At 28.3% G+C, this 18,320-nt stretch overlaps 1 long non-coding RNA gene across 1 annotated transcript; it reads right to left on the minus strand.

The window, feature by feature from the left end:
- Positions 1–3,028: 3,028 nt before the first annotated feature.
- On the minus strand, positions 3,029–4,709 carry LOC129874732 (uncharacterized). Its single transcript, XR_008762952.1, has 3 exons — positions 4,656–4,709; positions 4,040–4,114; positions 3,029–3,782 (listed from the first exon to the last, which is right to left on the minus strand). It is a non-coding gene; the product is annotated as an uncharacterized LOC129874732 (long non-coding RNA).
- Positions 4,710–18,320: the final 13,611 nt, after the last annotated feature.

Consider the following 18,320-nt stretch of genomic DNA (forward strand, 5'->3'; position numbering starts at 1 on the left):
AACACCTCTTACTCTTTTATTATGTTTTAGTTCTATTTAAGAGACAAAAATATTGTGACTATATTTTCTTTTGTACTTCGGTAATATATTAGTGGCGTGTACATGTGATAACCAATCTTGGGGGATTTTGAGGTTGTTTTAGGTATTTTCGGTTAAGTTAAATTTTGATTTATGACTTTTTCTTCTGCATCTACTTTCCGTTGGGTATTAGGCTGACTTATCTCGATGAGTAGAGATGAGTGTCATCACACCCTTATTTGGGTCATGACAATAGATCTAGGCATCAAGTTAATACTAGCACCTAGATCACAGAGACCTCTAGCATTATTGTACTTACCAATAGTTACATGTACTGTAAAACTACTTGGATCTTTTTGTTTAGCTGGAAGCTTAACTTTGTTCAAGATTCTTGAACTACACTTCTCAGTGAGTGTCACTGTTTCAAATTCAGCTAACTTGCTCTTATTGGCCATAATATTTTTGACAAACTTAGCGTATTTTGGAATTTTCTGTAAAATATCAATCAAAGGTAAATTAATTTGCACTTGTTTCAACAAATCTATGAACTTTGCAAAACACTCCTCTTCTTTCTTCTTTTTAAACTTTTGTGGGAAAGGGGGAGGAGGTTTTGTCTTTGGTTCCTTGACTGTTTTTGGTCCGCTGGGTTCACCCTCTTCCCCAATTTGCTCTTTGACTTTTACCTCTGTCGATTTAGCTTTAGGAGCCAATTTAGTGAGGGGGAGACTACTGTGAGTACTCACGGCATTCACCTATTTGGGATTTGGGTCAGTGTTACTTGGTAAACCCCCTTGCTGGCGAGAACTCTGTGCATTTGCCAATTGCCCAAGTTGTTTTTCTAAATTTTGAGTAGCTAACTGATTCTGTCGAACATCTGCAGCTAACTTAGCTTGGTCTGCCATGATCTGTTTCAACATGCCCTCTACACTCATGCCTTCTTATTTTACTGATCCTTAATTATATTGACTTTGATTATTGTATACTTAACCATGATTGTTGTAATGTTGTCCACCTCTTTGTGGTCTGTATTGAGTCTGCCCTTGTTGTTGGTTCTGTTGATTTCTACCCCATGAGAAGTTAGGATGATTTCTTCAATTTGGGTTGTACGTGTTTCCATAGTTATGGTTGCCACCACCCCTAGGTGTATTACCCATAAAATTTACTGACTCCAGATTTGCTCCACAATATTCAGCCACATATTCACTACTTCCACATACCTCACACCACATGTGTTGCTGCTGAACCATGTTCACTGCAGCTTGTTGCTATTCTTTTGCTAAAGTGTTGAAATGCGTTGTCACCATATTTTGCATTGCTGCAATTTATGTTGTCAATGTAGTTACCGCATCAACTTTTAATATGCTTGCTTGCTTTTGCACAACCGATCTAGCATTTTCTCCGTTCCATTTTAGATTTTCTTGAGATATACGATTAAGCAACATATATAGCTTATCATAGGTTTTCTTCAATAATTGTCCACCTGCAGAAAAATCAAGAAGAATTTTGGTATTGGGTTCCAACCCTTCTATGAAGGTATGGACCAACACCTCATTAGCTTGATAATGGTGAGGGCAACTAATGAGTAACGATTTAAATCTGTCCCAAGATTAGTACAAATTTTCTCCAAATGTTTGCTTAAAGCTTAAAATTTCAGCCCTCAACTTAGTCGTCTTCCCCGAAGAAAAGAACTTAATAAGAAATTTGCGAGCCAAATCGTTCCATGAAGTGATTGAATTTGGTGGTTCCAACTTCAACCACCTCTTAGCTTCCTCCAACAAGGAAAAAGGAAACAATATTAACCTCACATAGTCAGGAGATACACCATTAGGTATATAAATGTCGCTAATCTCCAAAACATTCTGGATGTGAACTTAGGGATCTTCATGAGGCAACCTAGTAAACTGTTCATTAGAGTGCAATAATTGCACCATGTTCTGTTTTAATTCAAATCTTCCTCCTGCTGGCAATTTCTGAATGCTAGAGGTGATATTTGCTGTGAGTGGGACTGCCACATCACGTACTGTCCTGGCTGCCATCTCCACAGGAACCCCCTATGGAAAGACCTTTCCTTTCAAATCATAATTATCCGCCAGATTGAGTTTATGTATTAGATTTTGCGAAGCCGCTGTTCGTCTTTTTCACTGGAAGAATCGTTCAGGCTCGAATAATGGATCTACAAGCTCCTTATTCCTGTCTAGTGTAATGTCTCAGTTACCTATAAATAAAATTTACAGCTAAGACCAAGTTGTTAACACAAACACAAATAAAAAAACTTCACAAAGAAAACTAACGCCAAATTAAATAAGTTCCCTGACAACGACGTCAAAAACTTATTGCGTCCAAATGCACACACAAGTCTACGTGGTCTCAAAAGTAATATAGTGCCCCTAAATAAAAGTCGAAGGTCGAACCCACAGGGAAATTGAATTAGGCGTAGTTAACTTTTCAAAGAATCAAATTATGTGAGTATGTTTCAAGAGTTGAGTTCATTTATGTCTTCAAAATAATTATGGCAAAGACGAGATGAGAACTTAATTTAATGGTATTTGAGAAAATTTATCAATTTAGAAAAGAATTCCTGGGTTGTAGCATTTATAAATTTCCAGTTTATCTCATTTACTCTGGTCTCCAATGGGTTTTCGATTACCGATTTACAGGGTTGACTTTACAATTATGGTCTTCCAACCTCTAATTTCCTACCTATATTGATAATTTAACTACATCGTTGAGCGGGGATAAACATAAACCAACAAAAATGCATTAATATCATCATCCTGTTAATAACCAAACATGGTGTATAGATATGTGTCACATTCATTCCACACACAAATTATTTTAGGCTATTCTAGAACAAACATGCTCCTTATATGCTGGTGTTCTATCCCCTTTCCGTCTTTTGAGTTTCGAGTGGACAACAAATTTATTCTAATGATGATCAAGCATTAGAACAATAAAAACAAGAATATAAGAGTATCATATGTAAAATCCATTTTCAACCAACAAGCAAGATTTAAACCTCCATCTTATGGCTACAACTTAAGAACAAGAGAATTTAGCCATTCATAGTTTGTGACATACTTATATAAATCATTTGTAACATAAACTTGAATTCAAGATGAAAAGAAAGGATAAAATATCACCAAAACTAGAATTTCTTTCGTCTTCTCCCCCTCTCATCCAACAATGTGCAGTCCTCCTATTAGAATATGCAAAAGTGCCAATTATAGTGCCAAAAATGTGTTGGTAAAGCAAGCAAACTGAAGTCCGCGACGTGGATCCATATTCAAAGAATAGATGCAGCTAACCAACGGGAAAAGAAAGGAGGGATTGATCTTGGGACATTACAATACAACATTTCATTTTCCCATTTTTGGGATGAATTTAGCTTACCCATATCCAAGGTCCGCGACACGGACTTGTCGCAGACCACACTGCCTCGCCAAATAATTTCACGCTTCGGTTTTTTATCAACACATTTTCATGGTCCGAGATGCGGACTTGTCACGGACCATACTGCCTCGTGAAATAATTTCATTTCTTCATTGTTGATTCGTCATGGCCAGGTCTGTGACGCGGACCTGGCGCGGACTACATTGTTTTGGTCAATACATTCCATATTTTGGAATAAAAATTGTAGGTCCTTATTCCGTAATGTCGATTTGTTTTGTTGCAGTGTATTTTTGTCGCCTTGTGATTTTATTTCTCCCTTGAGTTACAATTTCCATCAAATCATGCTTCTAATGTCCATTTGTACTTAATTAGACCTGAAAGTTTCTAATCATGCTATTTAGTTACAACAAAACGAAATATGCACAGTATGAACTCAACTTTAGGAATTTGTTTTCAAATCTAGCAATAATTTATGACTTTTAGTTGCTATTGGGCACGTAAATGCGCCCCAAATCACATACCAACCATCCAAACCACAATAATTAAATATATAGTAAAATTCACACATTACTCAACGACTATCAATCACTATTAAGAGTCTATCTATGATATAGAATAAACCATAACCTACCTCAACCGAACAACCGAAGTAAAGCAAACTAATCCACCAATGTCTTTCCTTTCTTCAATGCCTCACGTTTCCAATCTATCAAGTATACAATATTCGTAAGCAAATGAGTCCATAGACATCCATATTACTATATGTCTAGTCTAGACCCAAAACTCACCTAACTCTGTAATCAATTCCCTAAAACTCAAGCCTAGGGTTAATCCTCAATTCCTTCAATATCATAACTCTAATGATATTCATATAATACAATACACATAATATTTAATTACCTATACTAATATATATTACAACACAAAATAGAAAAGAAAAAGACAAAAATAAAATTATGCAGAACCTAATTCCAAAATGCAGAACTCGATCATACACCTATATTCCTCTAAAGTATTTTAAGGCAATCACTATCTAACCCAAATTTTAATCCTACCAATCATTAACCAATGATGGATAATCATTAATCCATCATTGGCAACTATTTCCTTAGCAAATTGCTAGCCGTCACCACTGCAATACTCCAGCAACACACATGTCAAACACCATTCCCATTTATCCAACATAATATTGACAATAATGTGACCACCTATATTCGTATAGAAAAGATTTAGGCGTGGGATGATACCTGAACCAGCCTTCCCTTCTCCTTTCGTGCATAGCAGTTGACAAAAGAAATATCAAACCCTACTTTATTTTAAATAATAAAGTGATATTAGATATTAAATAAATTATCAAATTAGCTCACTAATTAAATTAGTTATTTAAATTTACCCCTCAACTAAATAATCATGGTTATCGAATAGTCCAAAATACCCATTAAAAATTTACGAGATGACGACATCACTCTTCATATAATCTTGTGATGTACGAAAGCGCCAGGACCGACATAAATTGCCCACCCCGCTCCCGATCAAAATTGCTACACAGCAATAGAGGGCAAAAATATCTTTTATAAAATAAAAAGTTCGAATTCTCAAAACGACCTAATGGATCGTTACACACAAGTTGTATCACAATTAAGAAAGGAAGAATAAATAAATCAACAAAAGGAAAAATGAAAGAAAAAAAAACTAGTAATTTATTTTTTAAAAAATCGAAATGAAAAAAGAAAATTTGATTAGGTAGTTCATATCAAAAAATTTCTACCTTAAGTAGTATTTTGTTTTTTTCTAAACCAATTGAATCGAATGCATTGAATGCAACAAATTTTCTTATAATTACAAGTCGGAAAATTTGATTTTGTAATCCTTTACAAATTTAATTTTTAGATTTATATCATTTTTATAAGAAGTCTTTTTTGGGGGATTTTTTTATTGATGTTCGATATCTGCATTGAAGTCCGATTACTTCAAATTCGACTCATTCGAAAAAAATGTTTTCTATCAAAGTTTTTTTCACATTCAGAATTTGAAAATGTCTCTAGCTAATAAAATTTTATTTTTATACATAAAAAAGATTTAAAAAAGTTGTTTTTATCTATTCAATCAGTAAGTAATCATAAAAGTTTATTTCCACCTACCAGTCCATTCATGTATTAATAAAGTTTAGAGGGTCACTTTTACTAGATGAGTTTTTATTTAATGGCCATCCTAATATAAAAAAAAGTTTCACATGCATTTTTCCATTTGTCACTCATTTATAGCAAACACTATCCTAACTATCCTAATTAGTTTAACAATACCTCCCACACACTTTGGTTTGAGTTCATCATATGTACTTCCCAATATTGAATTCTTTTTTACTTCATCCATCCGTTCATTTTTACTTATTTATTATTTTAAATATAAATTTTTATTTTTATTTATTACTTTTAATATATTAAAAAAATATTTTTTTATCCATAATATTATTACTTATTTTTTAAATTATTTTTTAAAATTTAAGACTATACATTAATCAATATAGATATAATTCTCATATTAATCATTATTTTTCAAGTTACGTGCAAAGTCAAGTTAAAGTAAACAGAAAGAACATGACAGTGATTTAAGTATTAGCTTACAAACATTTCGATTATTTTATCAGTCACCTATAGATAATTTCATGCATTAAAGTTTAGGCAAATGAAGTTATTTTTTAGAAATTCAAGATAAAAAATAGTAAGTAGTAATTATTTTTTATTTTTTCTTTCTAATAGGGATAACTTAGTAAATTATACTTTGTATTCATTATTTTTTTTAATGGACATGAAATGAGCTAAAGCGATACTTATTATGAGACGAGGGGAGTAGTATTTTTTCAGTTTTTCTTGGAACTTGAACCGACCTTATAATTTTTCTCCCACTTCATTGATCACTAGGTCGCGAACCTCAATTATTTCATCAAGCATCTGCTACCTTTCATCAATATAGATATCAAGTAACTTCAATTAATTTATTTTGTAATTTCATCAAATATATATTATCTTCCACCAATATATGTATTAGGTAACTCAATTTATTTTGTGACAAAAAAAACTAGAGGGTATTAATTTATAGGACCTTTATAGATGTATAATAATGTCACTAGAGGGCTATTAACTTTAGGACACAAAAAAACTATGTACTACTTTTCAAAGGTGGCCACAAATCATTCATACTTGGTAACGGTCGTTCTCCAAATTAATGCACAAAGACGTAACGGATAATAATAAAAAAAAAAAATCATCAATAACTCAGACCAAAATTTACTTTAATTAATATTGGAGAAAAGTGTGCAAATTGCATCACTGTCTATTAACTACTAAAATAATGGTATTGCAAAGATACTAGGTAGGATGAATAGAATTTCTCGTTCTTAATTAGAGATTTTGAGTTTATATTTTGGTATGAAAAAACTTAGTATAAACTATTATAAAAAGGAAAGTAAGTACAGATTGAGGGGAAATGAGGTAAAAATATAATCATACCAAATCAATAAGTACAGAATGAGGGGAAATGAGGTAAAAATATGATCACACCAAATCAATCGTTACATAAAATGAGATTTTTCGCCATTATATAATATTGGATTTTAACTATACGATACAATAAAACTTAACTAATAATTAAAAAAAATATTATATTAAAACTAATAACACTATACAAAAAAATAGGTAACAATCATCCAAATAAGCTGTGAGCCTTACACGTGAATTTGAATTAATCGAGACACAATAAAAAAAACTAAACACGGAATACTAAAGAATGTTGTAAATAAATTTGATTTATTTATGTCCTGACTGGTTGTTATTGGTGAGATGATAGATAGATGGTGGCTGTCATTATCAAAATTGTTAATCAAGAAACTCTTATGAACTTTCAGTACATGGAATAGGTCATGAGTCAATTAACTTAATCATTTTGTAATGCAAATTAGTTTATCTTCTCTTATACTTTCGATATTTACTGTTAAAAGTATATATATATATATATATATATATATATATATATATTGTGCAATCATAGTTAATTGATAAACATGCTTATGATCAAACATACGAATATTGTTCTTTATTAATTTGACATAAATATAAATGCAATTAATTTTTTTACTCTAATTTCATTTTTTTAAGCCTTGACCTTTTGCGGAGTTTCAATATAAGGATAATTTAAAACTCCAAGACTCAATCTAGGAATCCAAATTTTTTAACTTATAAAGGTGAAGCCTATCTTTATTTTCTCTATTTTGTATTATCTATCTATATTGTGATTGGATCCTAACAAATTGATATAAATATTGATTTGGTGGTACATAATAAATTTATTATAGTATTAGTTGTTGTGATCCTATAAACAAGAAAGTGGTCCCTTGAAAACATGCCAAAGTCACTTTCATGGAAACTGTGTGACACTTTACAACTAGTACAAGATTTTGCTTGAATTGATACTTTGGGCCCCTCACTAATTGACATATATAGTAACTTGATGATATTAGGACTTTAAGGTGTGTTTGGTATAATTTTTCTAAATGAAAAATAAGTGAATTCATTATTTACTTTTTAGTGTTATAACGTAAATAAGAAAATATTGCTTCAATAGAGGTGAGATAGGGTGGATAGTGGGGAGTTTGGAGGTGACGTGGTATGTTCTTAATTGCTTGCCTAGAAAAAAGAAAGTGACATCATGCTTAATTTCCCTAATTGTATTATTGAAAAATACTCTCCAAATCTCTATTATTTAATGCTTATTGAAAATAATATGAATGAAAATTTCTTTTTGAGTTGAAAAAAGAAAGAAGTTACTAGAGGTTAAAGTTAAAAAGTTTGTGCTCATAACACATGATAATAATTTATCATTATTTTTTAAAAAAAAATGTGGAAAATAAAGACTGTGGACTTCCTTTGCTCAATTATTAGTCCAAGCCAATTATAAAACAATAGCCTTCATTATTATTATTTTATTTTTTTTGGTCTTTTAACTCCAACCACACAATTTGTCATGAACATACTGTCTTATCCTATAGAATAATTATGTAAAAACAGAGATAAAAAAATTGTAGTAAACAATAGTACAAGAAAGCTTCAATTTGAAGCTTAATTTCCTTGGTTCATTTTATAAATTCACTACTATTAAACTTCTTTATAACAATGACATTTGTTACTTTCTTTGTCATCTTTTATAGCTAGATGATACTATGAAAACTATATTATATTTCATAAGATAAAAGTCAATTTTTAAAAAATATAACCGTTATAATTAATGAAATATTATTATGAAAGATGATTGTTAATAGAAAAATATAATTATATAACTGAAATTTTAAGAAACTTTTTGAAGCAATTTACTTTTTATACATAGTAAATATTGAATTTTCTTGACATCTTCATTAATCATCTTAGCGAAAATTCTGATTCTACACCGCCGAAGAAGAAACATGTGAAAGTGCTAATGATTTGTTAGTTGTGCATATCTACTTGTACTTTTATTTTATCTTCTTTGGAATATGAATACTTTCATCTATCGTTTTCTTTCCATCACTCCAATAGCAATTTTCTCAAACTTGTGGACTTCACGTGGGAACATCAGCCTCTTGTTTACTAATTTCTAAACACACTCAAAATCTACTCCTCCACTCTTTCCAAAAAGTACTCTGAAGTCATACGATAGACATCGAAATTTTACTAGACTGTGTTAGACATGTTTAATTTCAGTTAGTATTCTTATTGATTACTTTATTCTAAATTATAGTTTATGTTTATATATAAAATGTAATATATCTTCATAAAATATTTTGAGTATTCTATAAATTTTTGAGATATTCATAAAAAGATCAAGATATAGATCAAACTCTTTTAATTTTGACTATTAAATACTTTAAAAAGATTCATAAAATTATGTTTATATAGAAATTAAATAAATTTCAAAAAAGTCTAAATCATCTTACGTTTGAAAAGTATGCTGCTTATAGTTTTCGAGTTATAGAAAAGATTCAAGGAAGGACCAAACCTCCACAAATTTCAAGATACTCACTATATGCTAAACTTTTGTCATATTTGAACTTTTTAAAGTTAATACATTAAGTCAAGTAAATTTGACCGGATCCTACATTCATAATTATGAAAAATTATGTTACTCTTCCGTCTCATATTAGTTGTCATATATATTAAAAATAATTATTTTAAAATAATTATCAATTTAAACAATCAAAAAAAAATTAATTATATTTTTTCAACTTTATCCTTAGCATTAATTATTTTAAAATTAAGATGTACATAAATCGATAAAGATCAAAGAATTAATAAGGTTTATATTAATTAAATAATGCTTTTAATTAATTTTTTTAAGGATTGTGCAAAATCTTAACATGACAACTAAAATGAGACGAATGAAGTATTTAATTAGCCTGAGTTTGATAGTAAGCTGCTTAGATAACACAACAGTACTTTTGTAATATGAAAAAGGAAAATGTTAGCTACTAAGGTATAGAATGAAGTTTGAAGAAATATAAAGAGGAGTATAAAGTATAAATATCTTAGATTATTTGCATTTTATTTTGAATTGATGGGTGGAAATCAGGTAAAGAAAAAGGTTAAATTTTGTGAAAATATTTGGTGATTTCTTTATATTTATTTTAATATTGATGGATAGAGTTATCAAATATATGTTATTATTGTTGAAATGTAATAAATATTTCGTGAAATTAATTAGATATACACACGCTAGTTCAAATATCACAATTATTAAAAAAAAAGAAGGGAAAATGTGTAAGTTTCTGGAACATACTAAGAATAACGAAATTATTACAATTTAAGTCCCTTTCTTTTGGCATGCCAATTATTGTTCTAAATATTACTTCCTTTCGTTTTAATTTTGTTGATTTGATTTTGGCTTTAACACATGATTTAAAGTTATTTTTAATTTTTTTTATCTTAAATTAAAAATATATAAAATTTATTAACATATCATTTAAATATGTTATGTAAAAAAATTAAAATTAAAAAATTATAAAAAAACACTTTTCTGAAATAAATTTAAAAAATAAATAAAGTAAATAAATTAAAATGAAGAGAATATTAAATTTAATTCACTTTACTCTTGAAAAAAGCCTAAAGTAAAGTAGATTTATGCTTGAATGGATTAAAAGCGTGGCGTTAATAGATTTATATTTCACTTTTGACTCTTTTCCTTACACAAATTTAGATTTGTATTACACGATGTGATGGGAGAATATCATTATATTTTTTAAAAATTATTAAAAAGACAAATTTTAGAAATTATGAGCAAAAGAAAAACATGTTCCAATAGTATACTTTTTAAAAATATTGTTATTCAAAAGTACAGATTATCCAGAATCCAGAAATTTTGATGCAAATCCCTTAAATATGTACATATAAATATATAATAAACTTCAGAATTAAAAAATTATAAATTCTGAATTTTCATTCAAATTAAAACATTTCTGCACTGAAATATTATTTTTTTAATGTATTAACTGTTTTTGATTCAAAATAATCTCTTAATTGGAATAAGGGGCGGAGATTGAAAATTATATATATTATATATAAAAGTAAACTATTCTTTTATTTATACACATAATTGATTTGAATTTTCTTGACCTTTTATATGCGTTTTTAAAAAAAAATATTGTGAATCCTATTCAAAATTTTAATTCCGCCCTCAATTAAATCCTTCGTATTTTCTAGAGGGATAATTTGCATGGAGAAATGTAATAACATACGTGGAAGCTTCTGTAGCGCAATTTGTATTTGATTAGTTTCGATTATATATTATAATAGAGTAAAAGGAATAATCCAAATACCTAAACATTATTAATTGTGATAAGTGGTAATCATCAATTAGGTATGCCTAGTTGTAGCTGTCATTAATTATTTAAAGCTGATTTTCTCAATATTCACGAATCTTTCGATATTTTAATTCATGGTTATGAAAATTCAGAGGCAAATTTAAATTATAAATTTTCGTAGTGATCTCAAAAAGTTTATGTAATAATTGGGTTTATTGTTAAATATTTATAAATATTCAATAATATTTTAAAATATATAATTTGAACAATCGAAATGGAATCTTGATCTAATTAATAAAGTTATTATTATGTGGCTAAAAAATAACATATTTGAGCGTGAAAATAATCACTAGCAGAAATACTAGACCTTTGTAATCTGATACATTTCATAATTTTCATGCATAGTAAAAATTTAATACACTAAACTGCCTCTTTTTTATATATATAGTTTAAACAAAAATTATTATGTTCATGGTAGATTTGCTTTTGTGGAAACTTCAAGACAAAAGTAAGGGTAAATTTAGAAAGAAAATTTGCAACAACAACATATCCAGAAAAAAGGAAATTCACCTTATCTCAAATACTTAGCTATACATAAACTAAGAAGACCAATTTCTATACTTATTTTATAACCTCTCGTGGTTTGGTCAAGGTCCATTTCCGAAGATGATACTCGCAAAAATATATATTTTGTGAGCTCAAATTCAAGACTTCAAATAATGAAGAATTTCAATACTTATTAAAAGTGTATCTGATACGAGGTGTCATATAGCATGTAAGAGTGTATTTTGTCAAAGATGGAGATTTTGGAAAAATTACATAAATACATAACTTATTTTACCATATTCTCTAAAATTTTCTATCATTTGAAAAAATTGCAAAAAATTCTACTCTCTCCTATTCTCCGATACATCACTGTAGTCGGATAAATCACTTTACGTGATTTATCGGAAAGTCGGATACATCAGTTTACGTGATGTATTGGTCGAATACATCACTTACGTGATGTATCAAAAGTGATGTATCGGTCGGATACATCACTTTACGTAATATATCAGGACGTACGTGATTATCAAAAAGAAGGAATTTCAGGTAATTTTTTAAAAAATATGAATAAAATATAATTGGAAAGAATCACTATGAAATTTATGTAAAATTTACTCTCTTGTTTTGCCAACCTATCAAAAATTGAACAGGGATTTTTATTTTTTAATTTTTTTTGTACTGCCTCCATCTTTTTCATTTTCTTGGAAATTAATTCTCCAAAATTGAAAGTAATATGTTTCAAAGTGCTTCAAGACCTTTCAATTCAAAATATTCTCTAGAGTTTAATGGGCTACGGGTATGAATTGAATATTGGGTATTAGCCTCAATTGTAACAGACATCAAATTTACAATGCAGTGAAGTAATTTTGATTTTCAATTTTTAAATATATTATACCATCACGATATTAAATTAATTTGATAATTCAATGGCATAGCGAAAATTTCAATTAAAAAGTGTCAATATATAAGTAAGTTAAATTATGTAGAAGTCAAGGAGTATCAATATGTAATATGTATTACTTAAGAAAATATTTTTACCTTGCTATACAGTGTAATTTTCTAACCAAAGAGTATTGATCGACACCCCTCAATTATAAGTGGCTTCGCCACTGTTCGGTATAGTTCGATATTCTAAAGTTTGATTTTGATATTCTATGGTACAGTAAATTGATTATCATAGTCTGGTCAACTTCAACATAATAAAGAATTATGACTTTGATTTTTTAAGAAATGTCTCAATTATATCATACTAACACCTTATACATGTAAAAATATTCAAAATAAAGTATCCATTTAAATAATCAATAAACCAAAAAGAACATTTAAATCAGGATAGAGTAATTAAAATTTCAACATATATATATATGTAACTATCTACTTCAGTACGGTATTTGGTATTTCAATTTTTTATTTATAAATATCAAATACCGTAACACGAATATCAAACTTTTTAAAAATGCTTTCTAAATACTATATCAAATACTATAATATCCAAACAACAATGTTAAAAAAATTGATTTCGATATGGTATTCGGTATCTACCATATCATGCCCACCCTGATTTTGAGCGCTAGTTAAAGAAAGTACATTCAAAAAAATCTTTTTAAGATTTTAGTCAAAAATATACTTGAAACATATAAACATATATGCAAATTCTCAATCAAAATATATAATAATTCGAGTGTTTAAATAAAATTTATTAAAGGACAGTCAATGTATCACATCGTCTTTTCTAAAAAGATCAAGAGGGTAAAAAAGTAAAAATTCATATCATCAACCAAGAACCAGAGGATCTAAAGGGGTACAAAACAAAACTGCCGAAGAAGTGAAAGTATTATTAATTGCGGCGAAAAATTCTCGCAAATCTCGAAGTCTTTCGTTTTCAAATCCCGAGGTAGATTCCTGTCCACGAATCTTGGGCTGTTCAATTACATGATTACCCTTATAAAATAATTTTTCTGACATAATTGCCATATGTGGTCCCACTTTATTATGCCACGTGGGAGACCTTTCAAATGACCCATATTTAGTTTTTCGGGTCTGAATCTCGGACTCATAGTAATGGGCCTTATGCATAATGTAGTTCTAATTGGACTTAAGTTGGACCCAAAGCAAACAAAGTAGACTTATATTTCCATGCCCAAATTCGTTATTGAAAATATTACTTGATTGAATACTTTAAAAATTAATTACTGATTTTAGCGATATTTTTTTATGTATTATCATTTATAGCAATACTATGATAAATCTACACTTGTATTAAAAATAAATTATGCATGTAATATAAATGCATTATAAGTGTTTTAAAATATATATTATGTTTGTGTAGTAAGAAACTGACATAATGTATTATAAGTCTATTAAAGTATGTGATAAATGTATTATCCATCCATAAAACTTGTATTATATATGTTTTATAAATAGTTTTCTGCAATATGTATTATAAGTGTTCAGTAATTTTTTTTTATTACTATAGATGATAAATATTTTCTTAATATAGTATATTTATGTAAGTTTCTCTTGCGTTATTTTCTTAATTAGCCCAAATCTTGAACTCCAATAAGCCCAGATATTGAGTTATATTTGGGCTAATTTGCTCTTAAAAGTTGGGCAACTAACACATTTGACTGATCAGCTAAAAAGGAGGGATTATACAAATTCATAGTGTTAAAAGTTAATTATATTCCGTTCCTATTTTTTTTTCAAAATATAAAAATTTCTTAAATTTTGTGAAATTCGAATGCATCCCAACAACGTCTGATACATCGCGTCTCAGTTTTGGGTACATCCCTCAACGTTTACGCGATGTATCCGACCGATATATAGCGTAAAGTGATATATCTGAAAATAAGAGAATAGAAATTTTTATAATTTTTTTAAATAATAAAGAATATGATAAAATAAGTTGTATATTTAGGTACTTGACAACTATTATTTTGATGGGAGGATAGAGGATAGAGGATATACAATGTTAAAATCCCTTTAAAATGGTATATAAATTTTTCATTTTTACAAACTAATTTAGGGAGATAAATTTTGAAATCATTTTTGATAGATAAGATTATATTAACTTGATATTTTTTGATGTTTCAAACCAATAAAAAATTTCATGAGAAGATTTAGGCTTAAAAGAAAAAAAAATAGTTAAAAGGATGAATGAAAAGATATAGTTCATGAATAAAACAATAGTAAACATCTTAAATTTAATTTCCTAATACAAAACGAAAAGAACATATATTTATATAAATATAGTAGTAAATCTTAAATTAAAAAAAAATATTTACAATTTGTTTGGTCTTTTAAAGTAACAAATATTCTTAACGCAATTTTTTAACTTAAAGAGACAAATAATACATCCAATGATTTATTTTCTTTTTTAGCCTGTTTCAAAAAAAAAATGATTCATTTCCTTTTTTGGCAACACTTTAATTTCAATTTTTTTGCGTGACATGTTTCTGACCACAAGATTAAAAAACATTTTGGTATATTTAATATAACTTTAATTCAGGACCACAAAATTAAAAAAATCTTCTTTATTTTCTTAAATTTCGTATCAAGTTAAAATAAATCATTATTTTTTAAACGGATAAAGTAATATCCTTACCTAAAACATAGAGTTGCAGTTAATAAAAATGACAATAAAGTACCGTGCCTAATGACAAGTGTACAATGCAACACGTTACATCGTTTCAAATTAAACACCAACATATTTTATATTTGTATTGTCAGTGTTGAACTAAAATAATCTAAAAATATCTCTAAATATGATTGTATATTGTCCTTTTTAAACTAAATTTTCATGATTTTCCGCTAAAAATCTCACACCATTAAAATTATTCAATATCTTATAAATAAGTTGCCTTTTCTTTAAAATTATTAATTCATGTTTTTGTTCACACACACCCAATAATCTCGCCTTTGAAAAAAGCTTCACGTGACCCATCGTCATTTATGAGCTAATTATACCACCAATTTTCACTGAATATTTATGGCCACCCAAATCCTCTAGCTTCTGATTTGTGCATGCGCCTTTGAAGCTATGGGCTTGTAAAGCTAGCAAATCAGCAAGTAGCTGGGCAAAGGCACTAAATATGTCGGACCTTATATATGTCATCAATCTGTTATCTCCATAATTGTCTCACCGAATCATGACTCTCATATAGGTTGTTGGGCTAAAACAATTCAAAAATCTTCTTAACATGATGTGATATTGTTCATTTTGTATCAAACCCACATAATTTTTTGAAATAAGTGTCAAAAACACATTTAAACTATTCCTCTTTTTTTTGAGTTCCATACCTAAACTATTGGGTGTGTTTCTCATACTAACAAGTGATAGTTTAGGTATGAAACTCATATTCTCAATAATTTAGGTATGAAACTAAAAAAAAAGGATAATTTAGATGTGTTTTTAACCCTTATCTCTATTTTTTAAAAAAAAGATCTCACACTATTAAAAGTATCTAACACTATTTACTTAGTATCTAACACTTTATAAGTAACTTGTTAATTTTTCATTTTAGAAAATAACGTGAGACTTTATTTAACCACACCCAATAATTAGGAGGTCTCAATTTAGTGCTATGATGAAGATATTTAGGTTGTGTGATTTGTTCTCTAATTGAAATTTGGTCTGATTTGAGTAATGTCTTTTTAACTTTCTTGATTGTGTTTGAATTTTGTGATAGTATTAGACTATTAGGTGAAGTTAGGTACACAATTTTGGTCTGATTTGAGTAGTGTCGAGGAAGATAATTTTACTAATTCACTTCTTAAATTTTTTTTGGGAAATTTAGAAATAAATGTGAATACTTTTGAAAAAAATTAATTGCAAGAGTAAAATAAAATAAAATAATATTTTCTTAATTTAGTAAGGTGGACAACTAATATGAGATAACTATTTTTATTATATTGATCAACTAATATGAAACAGAGAAAGTATTAATTTACCATATCTAAACTTAAGTATAAAATTAGTGTTGGATGTGAATGTGTTGATGATTTCACACTTCTAACTTAATTAGGTACACGATTATTATTGTTGTAGGAATTACCACTTCATGGCTAGTTTCAGTTGATGATTAATGCAGCTATCTATCTGGTTCCAGCTTGATTAGTAAATAGCAATCATTCAAATACTCTCATGATTAAAGTTAATAAAAAAATTAGAAAAATTTACATAAATCACATAGTGTAAAGGGTTAATTACCATTTTTTCTATTCTTTTTCAATTTACAAAATTTTCTTTAAAACATGATAATCTGGATATATTAATTTAGTAATCCGGATACAATAACAAAGGTTTTATGTATCAGCGGTCATCAGGTAACATTTAAAGCATGATACATTGAACATAGACATAATTTATGAATCAGAATTAATGTAATCCGGATTACTGAATTAATGCATTCGGATTACTGATTTAATGTATCTGGATGAAAAAAAAAGGTTTTTTTGAATTTTTTTGAAATGAATGGGAGTAATGAAAAATATGGTAAATAAAGGAGTGTAATTAGATAATTTTCTCAAAAAGTTATCGTCTCCTCCTCACCCCCCAGGCCAACGCCTTCAACCCCCACTTATTTTATAGTGCTTTGGTAGATTACATATAAATGTGCTCGCTTGAGATGATATTTTTTATTTACTTACGAAGTGCTGTAAAATAAATAAGAAATCCACTTATTTTCCAAAAAAAACAAGTTCTAGATTGACCAATTAGAGCCGGGGGTCTATGAGAAACATAAATCACAAAAGAATAATATTAGTGACGTTGAATAAATTATTTATTCTTGTTCAAAATTATTGTGATTTATAGATTGATCAATTTGAATAGTGGGTCTTTTGAAAGTAGCTTCTTTATCCCACAAATATAGGATCGTGGTTCTTTTTAAACTCCACTTATAAAATTATACTGAATTTATTATCCTCGTAGATTAACCAATTAGAAAGATGAAAATCGATGTATGGAAATATAAGCTATGAATTTATTGAAAGATGCCAAAAAGTTTATTTGAGCTTGATGAAAAGTTGCACACAATTTATTCAATTTGAGTTTTTATTCAACAACTTGAAAGTGATATATCCACATTTTACTCCAATTTTTTCTCCATTAATTTTTCTTCCACTCAATCAGCCAAAAAAAAGTTTTAATTTTCCACCTCCTTGTGCCAAGTGGACAAATCAACCTATTCAAAGTTTGACTATATATGTTTTTCTTTTTTTGAATTTAAGTTTTATGCATTTTATGTAAAAATTTATATAATCAGATCATTTAAAAAATAATTTAAATAACTTTATTTATTAATATTCATCGGCACCCATAATACACAACAACTAATTATTTTCTGACTTCTATAAGAAATTAAATTGTACAATAATATAAAAAATCTTTACAATATCGTTCGTGTATATAACTTAGTCCTTTTTTTTTTAGACATATGTGACAAAAGGGTTCAAGCAAAGAAACATGATTCACTAAATTAATCTTATAAATTCAAAAGGTGTAAAGCTTATATTAGAAGAAAATTCCCATCTCCTTGTC

The sequence above is a fragment of the Solanum dulcamara genome, chromosome 2 (genome assembly GCF_947179165.1).
Source record: "Solanum dulcamara chromosome 2, daSolDulc1.2, whole genome shotgun sequence".
Lineage (NCBI taxonomy): Eukaryota > Viridiplantae > Streptophyta > Magnoliopsida > Solanales > Solanaceae > Solanum > Solanum dulcamara.